Source organism: Dama dama, chromosome X (genome assembly GCF_033118175.1).
Source record: "Dama dama isolate Ldn47 chromosome X, ASM3311817v1, whole genome shotgun sequence".
Classification (NCBI taxonomy): Eukaryota; Metazoa; Chordata; class Mammalia; order Artiodactyla; family Cervidae; genus Dama; species Dama dama.
The window spans coordinates 89882652-89908071 of record NC_083714.1 but is presented as its reverse complement, the minus strand read 5'-3'; the positions used below and the strand labels follow the sequence as shown (position 1 = coordinate 89908071).

Sequence of the window (25420 nt, the reverse complement as noted above, 5' to 3'; positions counted from 1 at the left end):
CAACAGCTGGCACTGTCAAAAGTATGCTCATTTTAGAAACATGAAAATGTAAACAAAACAAGCAAACAAAAAGCCTGTCTTAGAATCAATGAAATATGCTTACTCACCACTACTCTGAATCCCATCTTCTTCAGATAATTTTCTTAATCTGCATTTCCCAACACGTGTTGCAAGCATGTGATGTGGTTCAGGAATCCTCTGGTCCTTATTAATTCCTGAACATTCAGGAATTAAGAGGAGAGGCACGCCTTTCCCGGGGCTGAGGAATCCAGGCACGTCCTTCGTTAGCTTTTCAATATGGTGATAAGTACCCTCTTCCTTTTTATGAACCATATGGTAAAAGTGATTGTTTACGACTCTCTCTCTTTGATAAGGATCGACTTATGTTTTGTAAGTCTGGCATTTTAATCTTTCTCTTTGCTAAGAATAACTACCTTGTAAGACAGTATATATGCCCACACCATGTTGATTAAAACACCTTTGCTCCATCAGAGCTTGGGTCCCCGTGTCTTTCTTTCTTTCTCTTCCTTTCTCTCTATCTCTCTATTACTGGCTGATCCCCTGAAATGCAAAAGCCATCTTCGTAACCCAGGGACTATTAGCCTCTTTCCTTCTTTCACTTTCTCATCGTCGACTCCGGACCATCAGGTTCCGGTCCATTAAAGGACCAACATGAACTCCTATTGTATACTGATAACTCCCCCAGGGTGGAGAATGCTCTGTACACAGGTTCATTTTACCTGGACCCCATTAGCATGCATAAAGGCTCACTAGGTACAAATTGGCCAGATGCTTCTGCAGATAAGTTAGTGCAGGGAATAGCTGACAAGCCAGAACCAGAATCTATGGCTTTGGCTTTATTTCAGGTAAAATTTGTATTACATGATCAAATATTTGGATTTTATTTTGTATCTGCAAGGTTTCCCACTCAAGAATAATATCTATCTTCTGGAAAGCTCGTACTCTTAACTCAACAAATTCTAGTTTTCTTCTTGCCCTATATTCCTTTTCTTACCATCACAAGTTGATTTTATTTTTCATGATGGTCTCATTTAATAGTGTTTTAAATTGGAATGATCCTAGATCATGAAGCTTTAAATTATTATTGTAAATCTCTTTGCAGATTGAGTGCTCTTTGTTTAACATCTGATTTGATGTACCACTGCCAACTCCACACTGGATATATCATTCTTTGAAAGTATACTTTGCTGAAACTAGCAGTGCAATCAGAGTATCATCTTTCCTATCTTAAATTACCTAAATGCTGATACAAATATATTTTATGGCAAAGAAACATGAATGGGAGAGCTGAATCAGCTGACCCATCTCCTTTTGTTCTTTACCTTCTCTTCCTCTCTGCTGCCTTGAAGACAGATGTGAAAGATGAAGCTCAGGCAGCCATCATGTGAAGGCTAAATGATCATTCTCACATTGAGCAGAAATACAAAAGGAGTCTGAATTTCAGAAAGCATCATGAAGTACTATTTCAGCCTTTGATTGCCCATCTTCAGGCTTTTCCTTAAATAGAAAAAAAAATTTTACTTAATTTGTTTAAGCTACTGTTTTTGGAGTCCCTGTTACTGGAGCTAAATTCAGATTCTAATTGATTTGGAATGTGGTACCTCAAAGTGCAAGCTCTAAGTTACAGAATCTAAAGTTTTAGAATTGGCTGAATAGGAAGGATTGGACTTGGAGCCATAATGGTAAAGCTATGGCAGGTTGAAAAGTTGTCACTCTTAGGTATGTGGTGATGAAACATTTGGTCAAACAGTTGTATGTGGTTCTTCAGAAAGTGAGTTCTGTGCCAACCAAAAGTGTAGTTTAGGGCAGTTAGGTTATTTTTAAGTTTATATGTGCTTTTTACTCTTTCTACATAGAAAGTCTTATCATGCAGGAGAATACAGGAAGAGAGGCAGAGACAGAGAGCGATGAAAGGAAGATAACCTCACCCACACAACTGTCTAATATTGCACTTGCACAGCCATCTCAGATCCTGGGCCCGACTTCCACAAGACTGGAAACGTTCCCAGATGAGCAAAAGCTGATGGAGTTCTTTACCACTAGACCTGCTCCACAAGATAGGCTAAAGGAAGACCTTCAAATTGAAACAAAGGGATGGTAAACAGCACTCTGAAGCCATGTCAAAATATAAGGTTCTGGTAAAGACAAATACATGGACCAAACACTATGAGAATTTTGGTGAATAGAATTAAATAAGGAAAACATAAAAAATAATTATAAACCTATATTAATGGGTATAAAATATATAAAGATGTATGTTATTAATACCATAAAAAGGGAGTGAGCTGGGAAAGAATTCAGTTTTTATATGTTTCTGAAGCTGGTTTCAGCCACTTAAAATAGTGCATAACTTAAAGAGGTTTTATATAACTCCAAAGGTAACCACATGGAAAATATCTGTAGAATTTATAAAAAAGGAAATAACAAGGGGATTAATACATATCACTACAAAAAAGAAAATCAACAAAATTGGAGGGAAAGCAATGAGAGATGAAAGGAGGGACAAAAAAAGCTACAAGACATATGGAAAATAATTAACAATTGGCAGTAAAGTCCATCCTATCAATAATTACCTGAAATGTAAATGGATTAAACTTCCCAAGATACATAGATTTGCTGAATGATTAGGGAAAAAACAGAATCCATATACACTGTCTACAGGAGATTCGCTTTAGGTCTAAGAACACACAGAGGCTGAAAATTAAAGAATGGAAATAGATTTTCCATGCAAAATGAGAGCAGGAATGGCTATACTAATATCAGATAAGATGGATTTTAAATAAAAAAAAAACAGTAATAAGCGACAAAGGACATTATATAATGCTAAAAGGGTCAATTCATCAACATAATATAACAATTACACAAATTTAGGCACCAAACCTCAGAGCTCTTAACTATAGAAAGCAAATGTTGACATATTTGAAGGGAGAAATATATTGCCACATAATAACAGTAAGACACTTTGATATCCCACTTTCAATAATGGATAAAAACAACCAAACAAGCAAATAGAGGACCTAACAAGGCTACAGACCAATTGAACTTAACAACATATGCAGAACAATCCATCCAACAACAGTGAAATACACATCCCCCTGTGTAAACGGAACATTCGCCAGCATAAACTACATGTTAAACCACAGAACAAGCCTTAGCAACTTCAAGAAAACTGAAATTACACACAGTATCTTTTTGGATCACAGTAAATGAAACCAGAAAGCAACAGCACAAGGAAGGTGGGAAAATTCCACAAATGTATGAAAGTTTAACAACATATACTTAAGCAATCAATGGGTCAGAAAAGAAGTCACAGGGAAAATTAGAAAACATCTTGAGACAGGAAAAAGGAGAACACAACATGCCAAAAGTTATGGGGTACAATGAAAGCAATGCTGGGAGTTTATAACTACAAATGAGTACATTAAAACGGAAGAAAGATCACAAATCAACTATATAATTTTACACCTCAAGGAGCTACAAAAAGAACAAATGAAAACCAAAGCCAGCAGAGGAAGGAATAAATAAAGATTAAAGCAGAGATAAAAAAATAACAGAAAAGACAACAGAAAAAAATCAACATAACTGTATTTGGTTTTTTAAAAGATCAAGAAAACTGACAAATACTTAGATTAAGAGAAAAAGACGAAAATAACTAAAATCAGAAATAAAAGATGGGATATTACAACCAATGCCCCCGAAACAAACAGGATTATTAGAGGACATTATGAACCATTGTTTGGAAAGCAAGTGGACAACCTAGAAGAAGTGAATAAATTCCTAGAAACACACAATCTATCAGAACCGAATCAAGGAGAAATAGAAAACCTGATAGACCAATAATGAGATTGAATCAGTAATCACTAACTCCCCCCACAGACACACAGAAAAAAAAAAAAAAAAAAAACAGAAACAGATAGTTTCAATGGAGAACTGCACCAAACATTTAAGGAATCAATACCAATATTTCTCAAACTGTTCCAAAAAAGTTGAAGAAAAGGTAACACTTTCAAACTCATTTTACCCTGATATCAAAGGCACCAAAAGAAAAGAATATTACAGGCCCGTTTCCCAGATGAATGCAGACGCAAAAATCCTCAACAAAATACTAGGAAAACGAACTCAACAGCACATTAGAAGGACTATGTGCCACGGTCAAATGGGATTTATCCCTTGGATGCAAGGATAGTTTAACATACAAAAATTAATCAATGCAATAAAACACATTAACATGAATGAAGGACAAAAATCACATGATCGTCTCTATAGAGGCATAAAAATTCAACACTCTTTCATGATAAAAACACTCAAAGAACTAGCAGTAGAAAGAAATTATCTCAACACAATAAAAGCCATATAAGTAAAGTCCACAACGAACATCATACTCAGTGGTGAAAAACTGAAAAGCTCTTCCTCCCAGAGCAATTAAGAAAGAAGAAGAAATTAAAGGCATTCAAATCAGAAAGAAGTAAAATTATCTCCGTTTGCAGATAGCATGATTTTGTACATGGAAAACCCAAAAGATTATACACATGCGCGCGCGCACACACACACACACACACACACACACACACACACACAACTGGTAGAACTAACAAATTCAACAAAGTTCCAGGACACAAAATCAAGAAACAAAATTCAGTTTTATCACTACACACTAAAAAAGAACAATTTGAAAATGAAATTAAGAGAACAATTCCATTGACATTAGCATCAAAAAAGAATAAAATACTGAGGAATAAACTCAAGCAAGGAGCCAAAAGACTTGTACACTACAAACTACAACTCATTGCTAAAAGAAATTAAAAAGAAATATAAATAAATGGAAACACAAACAAATGGAAAGACATCTGTCTACACAGACTGGAATACGAAATACTGTCCTGAGATGGTTAATTTTATGTGTCAGCTTGACTGGTCCACAGAGTGCCTAGATATTTAGTCAAACATTATTCTGGGTGTTTCTGTAGGGTGCTTTCCCATGAGATTAACATCTAAATCAGTCAACTGGATAAAACAGATTTCCCCCCGATAATGTGGGTGGGCTTTACCTAATCAGTTGATAGTCTCAATAAAGCAAAACAGGCAAACTTTCCTCACGTAAGAGAGTTCCTCCTGTGTGAAAGCCTTTGGACTGGGACGTCAGCTTCTTTTCTGCCTTCAGACGCAAACTGAAATATCAGCTCTATTGCTTTGGTTCTTAGGCCTTCTAACCTGGACTAGAGCTAAACCACTGGCTCTCTGGGTCTCCAGCTAGCCAACTCACCCTCTAGATCTTGGGACTTACCAGCCTCTATAGCTGAATGAGTCAATTCTTTTTTACACACACACACACACACACACACACACACACACACACACACTCCATTGGATCTGTTCTTCCAACACACTACCCAGGCTGATCTACACACTGCAAACCCTATCAAAATCCCAATGGCATGTTTTACAGAAAAAGAAAACTTCATCCTAAAATTTAAATAGAATCCTAAGAGATCTTTAATAGGAAAAGCAATTTGGAAAAAGAAAAAAGTAGAGAACTCACGCTTCCTGATTTCAATATATTACAAAGCTACAGTAATCAAAACTGTGTGGTACTGCCATATTAACAAATAGACCAATGGACTAAAATAGACATCTTAGAAACACACCCTCATTATAGAGAATGTGCCAGATAGCAGACTTGCTGGAAGAGAATAAAAGGAGGTTTCTTTTTTGTTTGTTTGTTAGTTTTAAGATATTTGGATCAAAGCAAGGGCTCTGGAGTCAGATTGCTTGGTTTTAATGCTACCACTGATCTGCACAGGCCAAATGACCTTGGTTCAGTGACTGAACCTCTCAGTACCTGTTTCCTCCCCTGTAAGAGACTGGTAATCACTGGTACTATAGTCCTAGGAGTGTCACAAGGAAGCATTGAGTGCCAGGCACAGGGTCCCTGCTGTATAAGTTGCTTTTCATAGATTCTGCCCAATTACCTCCCAAATAGATTTCTTGTACCACTGCCACAGGGGTTTGCTCCTAACTTCTCCCACTCTCAGAATGGTTAACCTCTTGGAAGGTTGTCTTCCTAGTGTGTGAAACCTGATTGGTTGTTTTAGTTTACATCTCCAGAATCAGCAGTCATGAGCACCTTTGTGAGTGTAACCAGACACTAAGATTCTCTCTTCTTTCAATTGCCTCAGATCGGAGAAAGAGCTGAGGGAGCAAGGTCAACCCCAGTCTGTCCCTCAAATCTGCCTGCCAAGAACGTTTGATGGAGCAGTTGAGACAGAGATGTTACAGAACAAAACTACAATCCCTTTGTCCTCTGGCCACTTAGGGAGAAGTACGCCGACCACTCACCACTGAGTGTGGGATTCCTCTGCCCACTCTCCCACTGGGTCATAAGACTTGTGGTGGAAGGGTGGCAGGCAAATGCTTTCAGCACATGCTAGGCACCCAGCGCCTCCATCCTGACGTTTCATCCTCAGCTCCCAGGAGACCAGCGCCCTCAGTACCCTCCTGTCTCCTGCTCCACCCATTTGTACACAGTCAGGGCTCAGGGCTGTGACTCTAACAGGAAAGCGGAGGTGGGACCGGAGGAGGTGGGAAGAGAGGCTTCACAGAGGTACACTCGCATCATCACCTTCACCCACCAACTCGCCAACTGCCAGGATGGCCTTTGGGCTTGGCAGCAAGCCAGAGGAGGCCCTCGACCCCATTGGTTACACCTCGAGGGGACGGCCAAACAAGGCGCGTGCCAGTTGGCAAGAACCGGACCAATGAGGAGGCGGCAGCTCTGGCACGCTGAAAGTCTCGCGTTATTTGCAGCCATCTCCTGCCTGTGGTTCCGCTGGTGCTTGATGGTGAGCTCCAGACGACCCCCAGCCTCGTCTACCCTGACCACCACCACAGCGGACACTGCGACCTGGTTGATAAATCGTCGTCGCCACCCCGGGTCCGACAGCCACCTAGATTGCAACAGGAGCTCCCCAGATGATGAGGTGTCTGTTTCCGGAGCAGGTTTCAGCTCAGAGCGCAGGGAGCAGACCAGCGGCCTTGAGGCCGGCTCCGCAGCCCCGCGGGGACCCGACCCTGGCCCCTGCGGCGGCCCTGAGCCAGGGGCACCGCGAAGCAGCGAGGGTGAGGGCGGGGATGGCTTCATAGACCCTAAGGGCTTCGACTCAGAGCGGGAGGTGCTGGAAGCGGGAGGGCCGGTGCTGTGGGGCCGGGAAGGCTGGCCTGGATCCCCGGCCAACGACCAGGGGGACGGCCTGCAGCTGGCAGACGAGTCAGTGGCGGCCATCCTGCAGCAGCTGGCCGACCTGAACGTGCTGGGCACCCGCAGATACCTGTCCCAGGAGAGCTATGTGGTCGGCGAAGTGTCTGCCTTGCGGGACCTCGAGGCACGTCCCCGCAGTCGAGGCGGTGCCGCCCAGACATGTGGGGAAACGGCACAGGCTGATGCCGTCCCTCTCCGGGTCAGCGAGCCAGGCCTGGATGAACCCTAAGAGAGGCACTAAGAGTAGGTTGAACGTGGCTGTGGATCGCCAGTGGCCCCCCTCAGAAAGCCCAGTTGGGCTGCTGCCGACCACAAGTCCTCTGATGAGTTCAGTGAGATAGAGCGGATGAGGGTGAGCATTTATCCCAAAGACAGAGGCCAGGCCAAGCTCAACAGCCCCGAGGATCCCAGGAACACACCCAGACGCTCGAATGTCCAAGGCAGGGAGAATCTCCTTAATGTGCCAGGCACTTGCCTGTCCTCGGCTCCCCGAGGATTAATTTCGGTTGTGGAAAGGCAGGGCAGGCAGAGCGATGCAGAACAGGAGGACATCTCTCCCCCTAAGAAAATGCAGACTGTGCTCTGGGAGAAGGGGGGCAGCCTGCCCAGCTACCCGTGTAGCAGTAGCATCAGCTACTGCAGCTGCTGCTACAGGCAGCCGGCCTGGCCCACTCCTAGGAGGAAGGGGGTCCAGGAGAAGAAATCCCTTGAGGGCATCTCCAAACCTGCCATGGAGAGAAGCTTCCCTTCCTGGGGGCAGGGAATCTCGGCCACTCCCCTGGAACCGGCCACCTTCCCCCCAATCTCCAGCATCCTGCTGCTCCCTTGGTCCCTTGGGGAGCTGAAGAGTCCAAGCACACCGGCGCTGGGAAGAAATCCGTGGCTAGGCAGGCCCGGGAGTCGGTGGCAGCAATGGCGGTGTCAGGAGCAGACAACGACCCAAATAGAGACCCATTCCCAAAGGGCCAAGTGAGTAGGCTAGGCCTCTCCTCTCTCCCCACTCTTCCCCTTCCCACCCTCCCCAGGACACAGGTCTTCACCCCATATTCCCTCTCTCCATCCCTCAGGGGTCGTCACCGTGTGGCCCTCGGTCGCTGGGTCATTAGGATGCCAGATTGGGATTCTTTCACTAGGGACAAACGTTAAGGTAGCACTTTGGGTGTGCTGGGTTCGGTTCTCCACCCTTGGCCTGTTTCCAGTCTCCTCCATGAGGCTGGGGCTGGAGTGGAAGGGAGAGCTGGTAGCTGAATTGATTTGAAGGGACCCCTTAAAAGCTTCACAGAGCTTCGGTGTTTAGACACATGACTTTCCTGAATCCTACTTCCTAGCTCTTCCCCAAACTTTCCTTACAGTGGCCCCAGGCTTTCTCAGTGCCACACTGCTGTCCCCAGCTCAGCTCTGCCTGCTGGCCTGGGGCTGACTGACAGGGAATGTGCTAAAGAGATCAGCCTTTCAATTCTCTTTCCAGTTTCCTGCCTCAGCTCCGTCTTGAATCATGTGAGCTCTCACACACACAGACAGACATATAAATGCACTGGTACACACACGCACACGCACACACACATCCTTACTCCAGATCAGTGAGAAATCTTGTTTTTAGCTTACCACTGACAGGCCATGGCCAACTTCTCCATTGGTGCATCATGGAGAATCCGGAAGGGCCAACCTCAACATCAGAGGCACACAGGATTCAGGAAACTCAGAGCCTGTGGCCATGAACAAGGGAGAAGTCAGGCCCAGAGGGCCTGGCCCATCAGGTGAGTGTCCTGGGTTTTGATATGGGGGAGGAGGCCAGGGGTGAGGGCAGAAACATCTGTCTCTGACTCCCTCTCTCTTCCGGGGGTTCAGCCTTGCTCTCAGGCTGCTTCTCCCATGGGAAACAAGGTGTCAACAGGGCTGGACCTGGCCCCATCACCTTCTGTGTGGAATTTGTTTGGCAGGGGTGATCGGTGGCAGTGCCCCAACAGCTACTCTGGGCGTAGACCTGCAGGCTAATAGCCTTTTCTGTGAAGTGTTGTTCGCCCACATTGGTTTCCCAGGTGCTGGCTGTGGCTGCCGCTCTGGGAGGCTCGAACACAGAGGATCCATCGTGGTGAAATGGCTTCCCCTAAGGAATAGGAGGGGCAGGCCCAGAGAGAAGGTTTGGGCTGCCTGCCAGCCAGAGCAGGGGAGACTTGATGCTAGCAGAGGGTGGTACTGCCTCACCTCACGTTAGAGCCTGCTTGGCAGTTTCCACCTCACTGGGAACCTGGAAGCTGGATTGTGTGTCCTTTCCCTGTCAGGTGACCAGGAACCAACTGACCATCCCCCAAGATCGAAAAGGCGGCAGCAGCCCCCCGGAAGGCAGGGCTGTCCTCAGGTAATGTTTTTTCTTGCTCCTGTGAATGCACACCCAAATCCCATGGTGAGATCTGGGTCCAAGTGCAACTGACATGTGTGCCCCCACCCGCCCCCATTGGGCACCCCAGGGAAGAAGCCCACCTCCTTTCCACTGAGGAAAGTCTTTCCCTTGCCAGTCTAGGTACCTGGTTTGGGATGGAGGGCCCGGGGAAGAGGAAAGGAGGAGGATATGGGAGGTGGTTGTATACTAACCATTTCTCCCTCTCTGCCCCAGTTTCACAGCAGTTTCTGATTAAAGGACTTCTCATATTCTGTGTTCTGCCCTTTCTCTGGGAGGTAAGGGTAAGGGGAGTGGAGCAAGGCCTGGTGGGGAGCCACTCCATATCAGAGCCTGTTGCAGAACATTACCTCTGGCATCCTGTGTTGGGGACTCTGGGTCAGCCTCTGCTCCCATCCAGGCCAGCAGGGAAACAAGAGTGCCTCTGGTCTGGGTTCACTGAGGCCCTTGTCTGGTCACATTGACCCATCCTCCCATTCCCCTAAAGGCCTGCTTCTAGTTCTTTAAACTCGCTCCTCTGGGATTTGCCGTTTCCGGCCATCCATCACTGACATTCTGCCTCCCCACTGGAAGGAACTCATGACTCACGTACAGAGCTCCAACCCATCCTGCTTGGCCCACTGGACTCATTGTCCTACTTACCCTGACCACTCTCTTTTCCATTGGAGTACCCTCGATCCCTCCCCTGACTTGCCATTGGTGACCTTGCATGCACGTGTAGTTCAGCAGGTGAAAACAGGCAGAGGTGCCCTCATCTCTCCCTTCCCAGGCTCTGCCCTCTCATTGGAGTCCCTACTGCCGGTACCATTTCCACCCCCGCCCCAGTCCCACCTCGCACGCTCGAACCTGCACTCAGTCCTCCTCTCCTCTTTAGCCCTCAGCCCTGAGACTCAGGCACCAATAGTTTCGCTTCTCCTTCGTTGGATTCAGTTAAGGGCTTGGGCATGAAGCCTGGACCCAGTGAGCTGGGGAGCAGGAGGGAAGGAACAGGGAACACAGGAGACAGGCTAGTCTCTGGGCTGGAGGTCAGGAGATGCATCTGTTTGGTGCCAACCTGGGTCAGACTGCACCCTGGCAGCTAGAGATGGATGGTGGAGTCCTCAGTGTTTTCACATCCTCCCTGCCCTAGCCAGCTGACCACCCTCGCCTCCAGCCTGAGCCTCTCTATACCCTTGAGTGGAAATGGGCCCATCATGCTCTATAGCAAGTGTGGTTAGTAAGTCTCTGTTCTTGCAGGGTCCCCGTCAAATACTGTTCCACCAGACCCATGACACAGATCTTCCAACAAATGATATTTCCCAGAGTATCCCAGCTCAGTATCCCAGACTACTTCTTTAGGGCACATGACAATGAGTCTGAACTCTGTGTTCAATTTCCCCCTCACTGGAATTTGGGGAGCACTTCCTTTCCCTCAGCCAGCACCCCAGGACTGTGCCAGCCTGAGACTCAGAGAGACAGATCTGTGCTGGAGTGAACTGAGGGTAGGTTCTGCCTGACACCATTACTGAAAGACCAGGGTTTTATTACACAGAAGGGGGTATGAGGGTAGGTAGCACATTCAGAGTTGGTGCCTGGACATCTCTCTGTGTGAATAAAAGTCAGCAAAGATAAGGCCCTTGAGGCATAAGGATGTGATTCGGGGAGTAAAGAAAGTAGAGACTGGTCCAGATTCTGTAAGGCATTGAGTGAGCCGAAGCAAGGGTCGCATCCCCAATATTCAAGGGCGTGTGTCACATTCCCAAAACGTAGGAGGGGAATGATGCAGGAGTCACCAAACCTCAGGACAGGGTGTTGGGACTCTCAGAGAGTTGGAGTCTCTGGAGGAGGCTCTGGATCCTACCTTGCCATGCTATGATATCTGCCAACTGCTGAGGGTGTGGATGAATGAAAATGGGAAGGGTGGCTCTGGCGAGCACCAGGGATACTGCTGCTCATCTTAGAAATAGGAGACCGCCCAACATGAGTTTCCTGAGGCAGGGGCGCAAGAAGGGTGCCCTGAGGAAGCAAAGTTAGGAGTGACTGCACCTGGACAATGGGGAGCACTTGCCCCATATTCTCACGTTGATTCCCTTCCAGGCCTCTTGGCATGAGGCCAGGTGGACAGACTACGTGTGGGTGGAACCATCAGAGACTTCAGGGTCAGAAAAGAACATGCGTGGGACTTACTCCTTACACTCAGACCCCTCCCTGGAGCAGGTGGGCTTGATCATTTAGTCTACAGCTGATCCAGTGGTCATTGCCTGGTGGTGTAGCCCATCTCACTGTTGTCTGAGTGAGTAAATTTGGCATAGACCTTCTGGCTGAGGTCTTTGCCCACCGAGACAGGTAGGTAATCTGTGCCCGGGGAGAAGTCCAGCACCAGCATCAGCACCACCCTTGGGCAGAGAGGGGCCCGGGACTGTGGTCACCAGGGTGAGGAAGTGGAGAAGCTCATGGAAGTGGAGGTGCGAGGGCGTGAACACAACCCCTCATTCACTTTTTACCAGGCTCCCTTCCCTCCTCTGAGCACACAGTTCAGACCAACTACCTCACTATAATATTCTGGAAACATAGACATCACAGGCCTTGGCTCAGCCCCAAGCCTTCCACTTCCAGTGGGAAATCTGTGGCAGGGCCTGAGGCACAGGTTAATGAAATCCATCTGGGCCCCAGGGGGTAGGAGGAATGCAGAAGCCCGGCCTCATTCAGTGCACCCCTGTTGCCTTTCCCCTTCATCCTTGGAGAACCCTAGGCCCCATCCTGCCTGGTTCTGCTGCCTGTCCAACTCCAGGGAAGCCGCTCCCTCCCTATCACACCTGCAACCCACCAGCACCAGCCCCAGGTCTACCGCTTTCTCTGGAGTATTGAGGGACACTGGCACAAACAAAGAATTTACAGTAGGTGAGCCCTGAAGAGAGCACTGGCTGCGGTGGTCACAGTAATCATGCCCCAAAATGTCCAAGTCCTAATCCCTGCAGTTGGCTTATATGGTCCTTTGCATGATAGCAGTTGGTTAAGCTTCCAGATGCAATAAAGGCTGCTACTCAGCTGACTTAAAGTGGGGACACTCTCACCTCCAATGGGCAGGTCCAGCCAGGCACTCTGGGCCTGCCAGGGTTGCCAGGTGGACTGTCCCTGTGTGACCCAGGCAGCAGCGTTTGAGTGACTACAGTGTACTTGTTGTACCTGTGCTTGTGCAATCAATGTTGACTTCCTGGTAAGTACTGCTCAGATGCAGATGGAGGACTTTTACAAAGAAGATTCACTTTCTTTCAAAAGATTTCCCCTTTCTCATTCATAAAACAACCTTTCCAAACATAGAAGAGAAATTGCATGGAATTAAATGTGAGTTAAACAGACAACACATATACACATTATAGAGAGTCTAAGCCTTCAATCTGACGAATAGGTAGGTAACAATCAACCCATGTCACTATACTCACGTGACATGTACATTGCATATCCAGGAGTCACCTGTATATCCTTTTCCCTCACAGAATCCTCGTGGATAAGTCTGCCTACTGCCTATTCCATTTACTTGACATTCTTGAGGAGGCCAAATTATATATAGAGAAAACAGATGGGGTGTTGCCTGCATCTGGGGATTGACATAAGGGGTTAACCGACAAGAAACCAGAAGCAATTTTGCAGGTGATGAAAACGGTTTTTATTTCGATTGTGGTGGTAGTACCATAAGAGGATGTGCTTACAGCGGCTCAGAGACTTTCTAAGTAAATTGTATCTCAATAATTCCATATTATTGTGATGCTAATACTCATTTTCAACAGCACAAGAGACAGTTTTACACATGGTCATCACCAAATGGTCAATGGCAACATCAAATTGATTACAGTCTTTGTAACTCAAGATGGAGAATCTGTATATAGTCAGAAAAAAACAAGACCTGGAGTTGACTGTGGCTCCGATCATCAGATTCACATAGCAAAATGCAGGCTTAACCTAAAAACGTGGTGAAAACTTCTAGACCAGTCAGGTATGACCTAAGGCAAATCCACTCTGATGATGCAGCAGAGGCGACAAATGGATTCAAGGGATTAGAACTTGTAAACAGTGTGTCTGAAGAATGATGGACTGAGGTCTGTAATACTGTACAGGAGGCTGTGAACAAAGCCATCCAAATGAAAAAGAAAAGAAGAAGGCAAAGTGGTAGGAGGCCTTACAAATAGCTAAAGAAAGAAGAGAAGCAAAGATCAAGGGAGAAAGGGACAGGTATATCAAACTAAATGCAGATTTTCAAAGAACAGCTCGGAGAGACAAGAAGGCCTTCATCAATGGACAGTGTATAAAACTAGAAGAAAAAAAGAAGAGGAAATTACTAAAGATCTCTTCAAGAAAACTGGAGATATCAAGGAACAGTTTTTTCCCAAAGATGGGCACAATAAAGGACAGAAACAGAAGAGAACCAGTGGATGCCGAAGAGATCAAGAAGATGTGGAAAGAATATACAGAAGAACTGTACAAAAAAGATCTTAGTGTACTGGATTACTGCAATGGTGTGGTCACCACCCAGAGCCACCTATTCTGGAGAGTGAAGTCAAGGGGGCCTTAGGAAGCACTGCTCTTAATAAAGCTAGTGGCTGCGACAGAATTCCAGTAGAACTTCTCAAAACCCTAAAGGATGATGCCATCAAAGTGTTGCATTCACTATGTCAGCAAACCTGGAAGACCTAGCAGTGGCCACAGGACTGGAAAAAGTCAATCCACATCCCAGTTCCCAAAAAGAGTAGTACCAAAGAATGTGCTAACCATCGGACAATTGCACTCATCTGCTATGCTAGTAAGGAAACACTTAAAATCTTGCATGCTAGGCTTTAGCATTATGCGAACCAAGAGCATCCAGATGTCCAAGTTGGGTTTAGAAAAGGAAGAGAAACCAGAGATCAAATTGCCAACATTCGCTGGATCATAGAGAAACCAAGGGAATTCCAGGAAAACATTTACCTCTGTTTCATCAACTACGCCAAGGACTTTGTCTGTGTGGATCATGATAAGCTGTGGAAAGCCCTTAGAGAGATCGGAATACCAGACCATCTTACCTGTCTCCTGAGAAACCTGTATGTGGGTCAAGAAGAAACACACACTGTATGGAACAACTGACTGGCTCAGGATTGAGAAAGGAGTATGACAGGGCTGTCTGCTGTCACCCTGTTTGTTTAATCTGTATGCTGAGCACATCATGAGAAATGCCGGGCTGGATGATTTACAAGCTGGAATCAAGATAGGCAGGAGAAACCTCAACAACCACAGATACGCAGGTGATACCACTCTAATGGCAGAAAGGGCAGAGGAACTAAAGAGCCTCTTGATGAGGGTGAAGGAGGAGAGTGGAAAAGCTGGCTTAAAACTAAATATTGGAGGAAAAAAAAATATCACGGCATCCCACCCCATTCCTTCTTGCTAAATAGAGGAGGGGATGGTGGAAATGGTGACAGATTTCCTCTTCTTGGGCTCTAAAATCACTGCGGATGGTGACTGCAGCCATGAAATCAGAAGACGTTTGCTTCTTGGCAGGAAAGCTATGACAAACCTGGACAGTGTGTTCAAAATCAAAGACATTACTGTGCTGACAAAGATCCATATAGTCAAGGCTATGGTCTTCCCAATGGGCACGTAAGGTTGTGAGAGTTGGACCGTAAAGAAGGCGGAGCCCCAAAGAATCGATGCCTTCAAAGTGTGGTGCTGGACAAGACTACCGCGAGTCCCTTGGACAGCAAGGAAATCAAACCAGTCAATCTTAAGCGGAATCAGCCCTGAATCCTCATTGGGAAGGAATGATGCTGAGCTGAAACTCCATTATTCTGGTCATCTGATGTGAACAGTTGACTCACTGGAAACGTCCCTGATGGTGGGAAAGACTGAGGGCAGAAGGAGAAGAGGGCATCAGAGGATGGGATGGCTGGATGGCATCACCGATGCAATGGACATGAACTTAGGCAAACTTCGGGAGATGGTGAGGGACACGGAGGCCTGGCAAGCTGCAGCCCATGGGGTCGCCAAGAGTCAGACACGACTGGGCGACTGAACAACAACAACAAACCCATATTCTTGAACAATGATAAAAAGTAGAAATCACCTGCAGCAAAAAAACAAAACTGTAGAGAAAAACAAATATGTGGAGGCAAAGTCACTGAAGAAATCAAAGAGTAAATCATAATATAACTATAGGGAAATGAAAGGGAGAACACAAACCCTACGGAAGGCAGCAAAAGCAGTTCTAAGATGGAATTTTATAGCAATACAATCTTACTTCAGGAAACAAGAAAAATCTCAAATAAACAACCTAACCTTACACCTAAAGCAATGAGAGGAAAAGGAACAAATAAAATGGAAAGTTAGCAGAAGGAAAGAAATCAAAGATCAGAGCAGAGATATAAGCAACAGAGATTAAGAAAGCAATAGTTGAGATCAATGAAACTACTTTGGCCACCTGATGTGAAGAACTGACTCATTGGAAAAGACCATGATGCTGGGAAAGATTGAAGGTGAGAGGAGAAGGGGACGACAGAGGATGAGATGATTGGAGAACATCCCTGACTCGATGGACAGGAGTTTAAGTAAGCTCCAGGAGTTGGTGATGGACAGGGAAGCCTGGCGTGCTGCAGTCCATGGGGTTGCAAATAGTCGGACACACCTGAGTGACTGAACTGAAGTGAATAAAACTAAAAGCCGGTTCTTTGAGAGGATAAGCAAAATTGATAGACCTTTTGCAAGACCCTTCGGGAATAAAAGGGAGAGGGTTAAATTCAATAAAACTAGACATGGAGAAGTAAGTTGCAACTGACATCACAGAAATACACAGGATTGTAAGAGAATACAGGAAGCAAGTATTTGCCAATGAAACAGACAACTTAGAAGAAATGGACCAATTATTAGAGTGGTGCAATTTTCCAAGTATGAACCAGGAAGAAATAGAAAATACAAAGAAACACATCATATGTACTGAAATTGAAACTCTGATTTAAAATTTTCCAGAAAACAGAAGGCCAGGACCAGATGACTTCAGAGGCAAATTCCGTCAGGCATTTAGTGAAGACTCAATACCTATCCTTTGGAAACTATTCCAAAACCGTGCAGAGGAAAGAACACTCCCCAAACCCATCTTATGAGGCCACCGTCACCCTGATACCACAAGCAGACAAATATACCACCAAAAAAGAAAGTTACAGGGCAATATCAATGATGAACATAGGCACAAAATTCTCAACCAAACAGTAGCAAACCAAATCCAGCAAGACATTAAAAGGACCACATAGCATGATCAAGTGGGATTCATCCAAGTGATGCAAGAATTTTTCAATATCCACAAACCCATAGATCTCAATAGATGTAGTGAAAGCTTTAGAAAAAAGTCCAACGTCCTTTTGTGATAATAACTCTCCAGAAAGTGGGCATAGAGGGACCCTATCTGAACCACATTTCACAAACCTACCGATAACATCATACTCAATGGTAAAAAGAAGAAAGCATTTCTTCTAAGATCAGGAAGAAGAGAAGGATGGCCACTCTCACCACTTTTATTCAATATAGTTATGGAAGTTCTAACCACAGCAATCAGAGAAAAAGAAATAAAAGAATCCAAGTTGGAAAGGAAATAAAGGTGTCACTGCTTGCAGTTTGCATGATACTGTGCATAGAAAATCCTAAAGCTGCTGCCAGGAAACTATTAGAGCTCACCGATGAATTCAGTAAAACTGCAGGATACAAAATGAATGCACAGAAATCTCTTGTATTTTCACATGCTGACAATGAAATTTCAGAAAGAGAAATTAAATAAACAAACCCCTTTACCATCACATCAAAAAGAATAAAATGCCAAGGAATAAACCTAAGGAGACCAAAGAGCTGTACTCACAAATCTATAAGATGCATGCACCCCAATGTTGATTGCAGCACTATTTACAACTGCCAAGACACGGTAGCTACCTAGATATCCATCGACAGAGGAATGGATAAAGAATATGTGGTACATATATACAGTGGAATATTACTTAACCATAAAAAGAATGAAATAATGCCACTTGGGGCAACATGGATGGACGTAGTGATTGCTATACTGAGTGAAGAAAGTCAGAAAGAGAAAGACAAATGTCCCTTACATGTGGAACCTAAAAAATTGTACAAGTGAACTTATTAACAAAATGGAAACAGACTTTGAAAACTTATGAATACCAAAAGGGGAAGGCAGAGGTAGGGAAGGGATAAAGATCCTAATCTATAACATCCTAATGAAAGATGTTGACGATGACGTAAACAGATGGAAAGAAATATCATATTTTTGTGAGGCCAAGCATTTACAACTAGCCTCTGCTTTATACTTCCTAAGGAAGGAGGCAAGTGGGCTTGAGTCCAGGTATTTACAGTCAGCCTCCGGCTTGCACTTTAAAAGAGAAAGAATAAGAGTAACTGGGTAAATAGTCAGGCTTTGTCTCCTGAGGACACTTTAAGATAACAGCTCTGGCAGAGACAGAGGGGCTACTCGCTGGTTGAGTAAAAGATCAAGAGGTCACATATGTCCCATTCTCAGGGCAGGAGAGACACTGCACATGGGCAGAAAGGCTCCTTGGGGGTCAAAAACAAAGGGGCCCCACCCCATTATAAGTGATGCAACGTCTCCCCCATAGTTCTCGGGCTGGCATGCATCTGGGAATAGAGTTGCTCATGCATGGTGGGGAGGGTCCTAGGACAGGTCAGGTGTGAGAAAAGAAACAAGATAACTGGCCAAACGTAAACAAAGGCCCAAAAGGACTGTCCTACAAAAATGACTTAACTGCCTCTTATTGCACTGCTCCTCAGTAGGACAGATGCCCACACCTTTTCTCTCCAAGTGTGTATCACTGCCTTCTCTGTCTTAACTAAACAAACTGTTTCTCTGTGTGCTCTCCTACCTGTTGTGCTGTGTCTCTAACAATTAACTCTGTACCTCTTTTTTTTTTTTTTTACAGATTTTGCCTTCTTGAGAAACCCATTTTTCTTTTCTTTCCTTTTAGTTTTTTTTCCATTTATTTTTATTACTTGGAGGCTAATTAGTTTACAATATTGTAGTGGTTTTTGCCATACATTGACATGAATCAGCCATGGATTTACATGTATTGAGAAATGTATTTTTCAAAGGGGCAAACTTAAAGCCACAGCTCACTGCTGCCACTCTGACATCACTTGGATTGGAAGAATCAATATTGGCAGAATGACTATACAACCCAATGCAACCTACTGATGCAACTGAATCCCTATCAAATTACCAATGGTATTTTTCACAGAACTAGAACAAAAATTCCCAAAGATTGCATGCAGACACAAAAGACCGTGAATAGCCAGAGCAATCCTGAGCGAGAAAAATGGAACTGGAGGAATCAGGCTCCTGGACTTCAGACTATACTACAAAGGTACAGTCATCAAAACAGTATGGTATGCGTGCAAAAACAAAAATGCTGCTCAAAGGAACAGGATAGAAAGCCCAGAAATAAACACATGCGCCTATGGTCAATTAATCTCTGGCAAAGGAGGCAAGAATATACCAATGAAAAAAGACAGTCTCTGCAGTAAGTGATGCTGGGAAAACAGCTGCATGGAAAAGAATGAAATTAGAACATTCTCTAACATCATACACAAAAATAAATTCAAAATGGATTAAAATGTAAATGTAATACAAGACACTATGAACCTCTTAGAGGAAAACACATGCAGAACACTCTTTGACATAAATCACAGCAATATGATTTTCCATCAACCTCCTAGAGTAATGAAAGTAAAAATGAAAATAAACGAGTGGGGCCTAATTAAACTTAAAAGCTCTTGTACAGCAAAGGCAGTGGGGCAGGGGGTTGGGGGAGACTATGAACAAGATGAAAAGACAACCCTCAGGATGGGAGAATATATTTGAAAATGATGTGACAGACAAGGGATTACTTTCCAATATACAAGCACTTCATGAAGCTCATCATATACTTATACATATATATAATGCCCAACATATTTTATAAAATGGGACAGAAGTTCTCTTTCTCCAAGAAGACATACAGATGGCCAAAAGCCACGTGAAAAGATGCTCAACATCATTAATTATTACAGAAATGCAAATCAAAACTCCAATGAGGTATCACCTCACACCTATCAGAATGGCCATCATCATAAATCTACAAACGGCAAATGCTGGAGAAAGTGTGGAGAAAAGAGAATCCTCCTTCACTGTTGGTGGGAATGTAAATTGGTACAGCCACTATGGAGAAGAGTATGAAGTTTCCTTAAAAACTGAAAATAGGACTACCATAAGATCCAGCAATCCCACTCCTGGGCATATATCCAGAGCAAACCAAAATTAATTTGAAAAGATGCATGCACTCCGATGTTGATTGCAGCGCTCTTTACAACAGCCAAGACATGGTAGCTACCTAAACATCCATCGACGGAGGAATGGATAAGGAATATGTGGTACATATATACAATGGCATATTACTTAACCGTAAAAAGAATGAAATAATGCCACTTGCCGCAACATGGATGGATGTAGTGACTGTCATACTGAGGGAAGAAAGTCAGAAAGAGAAAGACAAATGTCCCTCATGTGTGGCACCTACAAAACTGTACAAATGAACTTATCTACAAAACAGAAACAGACTTTGAAAACTTATGATTACCAAAAGGGAAAGGCAGAGGAAAGGTAGGGGAGAGATAAATTAGAAGGTCGGGATTAACAGATAGGCCCTACTATATGTGAAATAGATAATCAACAAGGGCCTTCTGTATAGCACAGGGAACTCTACTCAACATTCTGTAATACCCTTTATGGATAAAGAATCTGAAAAGACATGGATATATGTAGATGTATAACTGAATCACTCTGCTGTACACCTGAACCTAACACAACATTGTAAATCAACTATACTCCAATTAAAAATAAAAATTAAAACAAATATTATCAAAAGTACATTATGAACAGATATTGACACTACTTACTTTTTCTGAACATGATTTTCTCCCATAGTCTGATAAGGTGGAATGTTATATCACCTTAAATTAAATCAAGTTTGTATTCCTGGGGTGAATCTGTGTGCTGTGCTGTGCTTAGTCGCTCAGTCGTGTCCGGCTCTTTGCGACCCCATGGATTGTAGCCCAGTGGCTCCTCTGTCCATGGGGATCCTCCAGGCAAGAATACTGGAGCGGGTTGCCATGCCCTCCTCCCGGGGATCTTCCCAACCCAGGGATCGAACCCAGGTCTCCCCCATTGCAGGTGGATTCTTTACCGTCTGAGACACCAGGGAAGCCCTGGGATGAACCTACTCATGGCATACTATGTATTTCCCTTTTTCATATCCTGGAGGATTCAGTTTGCTAATATTCTGTTTCTGGTTCTTGCTTTTATGCCCTGAGCGTGTGACTGACCTGTGAGTTTCCTTTCTCAAACTGTCCTTGACAGCATTTAATATCAAGGTTATTTCATCCTCAGGAAAATGAGTTTGGGAGTATCGCACCTTTTCTATTTTTCCTAAGACTTTGTGTGAAATTGAAAATATTCATGCCTAGGAGGTTTGTCACAATTCAGTGGAGGAAGCCTGGGGGGTTTTTGAGAAAGTTGCTTTGAATACTGGTATATTTCTTTATGGTTACCTGGAGCAATTCAGGTTGGCTATACTTTCTGGAGTCAGTGTTGGGAAGTTATTGGTTTTTTTTTTCTAAGAATTGGTCACGTTTTCCTAGGTTTTCAAACGGATTGGAATAAAGTAGCCCATGGTGTCCTCTTTGCCCCCACATTCTACTTTTGGAAATATCTCTCTTACAGGTAGTTCTTGTTGTTTGTCAGTCACTAAGTCGTGTCCAACTCTTTGTGACCCCATGGACTGCAACACACCAGGCTGCCCTGTCCTCCACTATCTCCTGGAGTTTGCTCAAACTCATGCCCATTGAGTCAGTGATGTCATCAAACCATCTCCTCCTCTGTCCCCCCCTTCACCTTCTCCTCCTGCCCTCACTCTCTCCCGGCATCAGAGTCTTTTCCAATGATTCCTAACCACTGGACCCAGGGTAGTCCTCCTACAGAGAGCAGTTCCAAGACAATAGCATGGAACACCCAAAGATCCTTCACCTGGACTGACCCACTATTAATATTTTGCCACATATGCCATATTCTCTGTCTCTCTCTCTCTTTTTGTTGAATCACTGGAGTTTCTTTAAGACGTTGTGGTGTATCTTCTCTCAATATTCCAGTATGTATCTCTAAAGAAAAAGATTAGTCTGCCTCAAAGGCTTAATGCAATTATCATACTCAGGAAATTTAATTTTGAGACAGTACAATTACCTACTATATGATCCTCACTCAAAATGTCTGATTGTCCCAATATTGTTTTCATACCTGATTTCTAAAATAACCTTTGCTTCCAAATAAAGGCCATATGATGCATTTAGTTGTCAAGCATCTTTAGTGTCGCGTAAACAATAACATTTCCCTAGATTCTTTTTGCCCTTCCATGACATTGACATTTTTAAAGATCCAATCCAGCTGGTTTTCAGAAAGCTTCTCCAGTTGAATTTGTCTGATTGCTGCTTCCTGATTCCATTCGGGTTAAAAGTTTTGGCAGGAATACTGCAAAGTTGATGTCCTGTCCGTCTCCGTGCATGGCATCAGGATATTCTTGAGATTCTTCCATTTCCATTCAGATATATTTGACATACAGCACTGTGTAAATTTAAAGTGTACAGCATAATGATTTGACTTATATACATCATGAAATGAAATGATTATCACAATAAGTTTAGTAAACACTCATCTCATATAGATAAACAAGAACTCTTAGGACTCGCTCTCTTGACAATTTTCATATATAACATACAGCAGTGTCAACTGTAGGTATCATGTTGTAGGTTACATCCCTCCTACTTATTTACCTAAAACTGGAAGTGTTCCCCTTTTGCCCACCTTTGTCCAATTCCTCTCCACCACACCTACCCTTCGGTAAGTGCAAAGCTGATCTCTTTTCCTCTGCATCTTTGTTCGTTTGCTTGTTTGTCTGTTTTGAAGCGTAACTGACCTACAACACAATGTTAGCTCCTGGTATACAACATCGTGATTTATTATTTCTATACATTTCAAAATGGTCAGCACTGTAATTCTAGTTATGATATGCCACTATGCAAGGATAGGGCATAGTTATTGACCCTATTCCCTACACTGTGCGTGTCTCTTTTTCTATTTGATTATTTTAAGTTGCTGACCTCTTAAGTTTAAATGCACATTAACAACCCCCCCATTTTTACCCCTCTCCTCACATTTACTGTTTCTGACATCATATTGTCCATCTTTTTCTTCTGTGTATCCCTTAAATAAGGGGCTTCCTTGGTGGCTCGGTGGCAAAGAATTTGCCTGCCAATGCAGGAGACGTGGGTTCAACCCTTGGGTCGGGAAGGTCCCCTGAAGAAAGAAATGGCAACCAAATCCAATATACTTGCCTGGAGAATCCCATGGACAGAGGAGCCTGGCAGGCTAGGTCCATTGGGGTTTTCAAAGACTCGGACATGACTCAGCAACTAAACAATAGCAACGCTCCCTTAACTACTCATTGTGGATACAGATGATTTTACTACTTTTGTCTTATAACCTTCCCACTAGCTTTGTAAGTGATTGATGTACTACCTTTACTGTATATTCGCCTTTATCAGTGAGCTGTTTCCTTTCATCATTTTCATGTTCTTAGTTGTGCCTTTTCTTTTTTGCTTGGAGAAGTCCCTTTGACATTTCCTGTAAAGCTGGCTGGGTGATGCTGGACTCTTTTAGCTTTTGCCTAGAAACACACAATCTACCAGAACTGAATCAAGGAGACACAGAAAACCCAACAGACCAATAATGAGATTGAATTGGTAATGACAAACCTCCCCCCCAACACACACACAAAATCAGGAACTGATAGCTTCACTGGAGAATTCCACCAAACGTTTAAAGAATTAATACCAATCTTTCTCAAATGCTTCCAAAAAATTGAAGAACAGGGAACTCTTCCAAACTCATTTTATGAGGCCAGCATTATCCTGATATCAAAGGCACCAAAAGAAAAGAACACCACAGGCCGCTTTCCTGGACGAATGCAGATGCAAAAATCCTCAACAAAATACTAGCAAAGCAATTCAATGGCACATTAGACGGACTATGTGCCACGGTCAAAAGGGATTTATCCCCTGGTTGCATGGATAGTTTAACATACAAAAATCAATCAATGTAATAAAACACATTGACAGAATGAAGGACAACATGATCATCTCCATAGATGCATAAAAAATTCAACACTCCTTCACGAGAAAAAACAGTCAAAGAACTTTGAATGGAAAGTAATTACCTCGACATAATAAAGGCCACAACTAACACCATACTCAGTGGTGAAAAACTGAAATCTCTTCTTCTAAGGTAAGGAAAAAGGCAAGGAAGACTGCTCTCACCATTATGTTAGTATTCAACAACTGAAAGTCATAGCCAGAGCTGTTAGGAAAGCAAAAGAAATAAAAGCCATCCACATCAGAAAGAAGTAAAATTATCTCTGTTGAAGATAGCATGATTTTGTACATGCAAAACTCAAAAGATTACACACACCCATACACACACACACACACACACACAAAACTGGTAGAACTGATGAACAAATTCAGCAGACTTGTAGGACACAAAATCCAAAAACAAAATTCAGTTGTATTACTATACACTAACAAAGAACAATTTGAAAAGGAAATTAAGAACACAATTCGAGGGAGGCGGTCCTAAGATGGTGGAGGAATAGGACGGGGAGACCAATTTCTCCCCCACAAATTCATCGAAAGAACATTTGAACGCCGGGAAAATTCCACAGAACAACTTCTGGTTGCTGGCAGAGGACATCTGGCACCCAGAAAGGCAGCCCATTGTCTTTGGAAGGAGGTAGGACAAAGGAGAAAAGATAAAAAGAGAGCCAAAAGAGGTAGGGACGGAGGTCCGCCCCAGGAAGGGAGTCTTAAAAAAGAGAGAAGTTTCCAAACACCAGGAAACACTCTCTCCGGTGGGTCTGTGGTGAGCCTTGGAACCTCAGAGGGCCAAATAACCGGGAGGAAAAATAAATAAATAATTAAAACCCACAGATTACGTGCCTAACAGCAACTTCCAGCAGAGCACCAGCCCAGATGCTCGCATCCCCCACTAGCAAGCAGAGGAGGGACAGGGAGGAGTGGGCTGCATTGCTTAGGGTAAGATCCAGGCCTGAATGCCCTGAGGGCAATCTGAGGGAACTAGCTTGAGATAGCAACCCAGACTGTGGGGTAGCTATCCTGCGATCACGCGAAAAGCCCTAACCTAAGACATCGCCAGGCAAGCTCACAGAACAAAGCACTGAGCAGAGCTAGCCGGCTGCAGACCGGCCCATCCCCTGCTGGAGACAGGCAGGCGAGGGCAGCCAGAGCCGGAAGGGGACATTTGGCCCCAGAGAGGTACCCTATACCAAAATGCAAGCAGACTTCTCTGCTAACCAAGACTTCTTGGGACTCTGGACAATCGACATCCGCCGGGAGGGTCACAGCCAGAGACCAGCTCCCCAGAATAGACACACGGCACACCTAAGAAGGCGTGCTTGTTGTACACCCAGAAAACCGAGCTGCTGGAACAGGGGAGGGGGTAAGCCGCAGCCTCCAACTGGAGGTGAATACGCGCGCCAAGCACCTGGTCACCTGAGCTGCTTGGACCTCGGACGGGTGCAAAACGCAGGACCAACAAAGTCTGCGCCTTTGTGGAGTACCCGAGA

At 44.2% G+C, this 25420-nt stretch overlaps 1 pseudogene; it reads left to right on the top strand.

Annotated features, from left to right (window-relative positions):
• The first annotated feature begins 6776 nt into the window (after nucleotides 1-6776).
• On the top strand, nucleotides 6777-11888 carry LOC133052757 (uncharacterized protein CXorf49 homolog; annotated as a pseudogene).
• The last annotated feature ends 13532 nt before the right edge of the window (nucleotides 11889-25420 follow it).